Source organism: Lolium rigidum, chromosome 7 (genome assembly GCF_022539505.1).
Source record: "Lolium rigidum isolate FL_2022 chromosome 7, APGP_CSIRO_Lrig_0.1, whole genome shotgun sequence".
In the NCBI taxonomy this organism is placed as follows: Eukaryota; Viridiplantae; Streptophyta; class Magnoliopsida; order Poales; family Poaceae; genus Lolium; species Lolium rigidum.
In genome coordinates this window covers 26608006-26609736 of record NC_061514.1, presented here as the reverse complement: position 1 = coordinate 26609736, position 1731 = coordinate 26608006, and the positions used below count along the sequence as shown (strand labels likewise).

At 40.1% G+C, this 1731-nt stretch overlaps 1 long non-coding RNA gene across 1 annotated transcript; it reads right to left on the bottom strand.

Annotated features, from left to right (window-relative positions):
• LOC124669930 lies at positions 1-464 on the bottom strand. The gene is made up of 3 exons (XR_006992356.1): positions 405-464; positions 242-313; positions 1-126 (listed from the first exon to the last, which is right to left on the bottom strand). It is a non-coding gene; the product is annotated as an uncharacterized LOC124669930 (long non-coding RNA).
• Between the last annotated feature and the right edge of the window lie 1267 nt (positions 465-1731).

The following is a 1731-nucleotide window of genomic DNA, read 5'->3' as shown; positions in this document are numbered from 1 at the left end:
ATCACCATCTTCATTGTAGACAAAGTCGTTGCTATCACCACAAATGTTCTCACCATCATTGCTGCCTCCATTGTTTCCATGACCAACAAGGTCATCCATAGCAGCATCCTCCAAGTCTGTGTTCCCCTACAAAGTCATGTGCACCATGTAACGAATTAAGTATCTTATTAATGTACAGCTCATGCAATAGTAAGCAAAACTGAATTAGCTTAAGGTTCAAAGATGGGAAATGTATTCTGACCTGGGTATGAGCTTGGGTTCGACCTTGTTGGAACCATTCCGGTAGCTCTCTGCCCATCTCAGCAAAAAGCATCTGCGAGAAGAAAGCATATTTATTAGGATTATATAGTAGAACATATTTTTCCATTTATAGCTACATTGTAACAAATCATACTTATCATTACCCTGAACATTTGGTCATGCATTTCTGTTTTCCTTGTTAGAATCTCATTTGTAGAACGTAATCGTTGATTCTCTTGGATGACATTACGGTAAGCAACAGAACTTGAGGGCTTCAGATTTGTTGCCTTTGCAGCGAGAGATAATGTGGGCTTTCTTGACGGCACCGGTAGCAATTGATAGGCGGCCATGTGGCATGCCACCCGATGTGTTGTACAAGACACTTTCATCCAAATCAATGTCTTGCCAATCCTCTGGATGTGCTTTCTTAAGACCATCACAATATGCATCCTATAACAACAAGAATTATTTAGTTTGCATATAATTAATGAGCTAACACAAAAATAAAAGAAGCGGACATCACATACAAGGCGTTTTTGTGCTTTACGGCTGCTGATTGCACCGCTACAGCCACTTTCATCCAAATTTTTGATACCAGATTTCATTGCAGCATATGTGTTCATTATGGTAGCCTTCTCGGGTCCAAATTTATGTTCCTACATGTGCAATATATAGTGGATAAAACAATGTAAAAGATAGATTAGACTGAGTTAAACGAGACAATAAGTTCATGTCATACCAAATACTGCCTTGTTTACGTGAATGGTCGTGAACCTCCTCGATTTTGAGCAACATCTAGAGATTTTAAGCGAGAAGCCTGCCCTCTAGACCTTGCTTGCTTGAACTCTTTTGAGCACCAATATCTCGCAAATATGAGGCCATACTTGTAGGACTCGAACCAGTCCACTCGCTAGCTAAGTATTGTTCAAGAGTAAGCTCCCTTGAACATGCCAGCTTGTCATCGAGTTCTTCTCCTTGGTTATCATAGTATATCTTGACAGCATCCACACGAGCTTGGTACATATTGTCTTTTACTTTCCTCCTCGCACAACCCTCTAAAATACGGTTAGCCTCTGCCCTATTAGGCTCGGTAACTTCAAACAAGCGCTGCAAATATAAATATGATAAGGAATTGCACAAGTAAATGAGACCACTGTCCTAAATATATTCTACCATGCCAAATCCTTTTCCAAAGAGAAAACAAGGTGAAAGCATAATATGACAAACAGGACAACACATATATATCCCTGTATTGCTTCTATTAAATTAATGTCAAAAAATTATATGGCTCCTATGCAACCAACGTGAGAGCTTGAGGTTTGGGCAATGCAATGCAAGCGGACACGAGCAACAATCCAGAGAGCTCCAAATAATATTAGAGACTATTGAGATTCATACATACCCAAAATTCTTGCTTCACGCGGTCAGCACTTGTAACACCTTCACCATCATGCATGAGATAATAATCTTCCCAGTCTAGTGCGGGTCGGC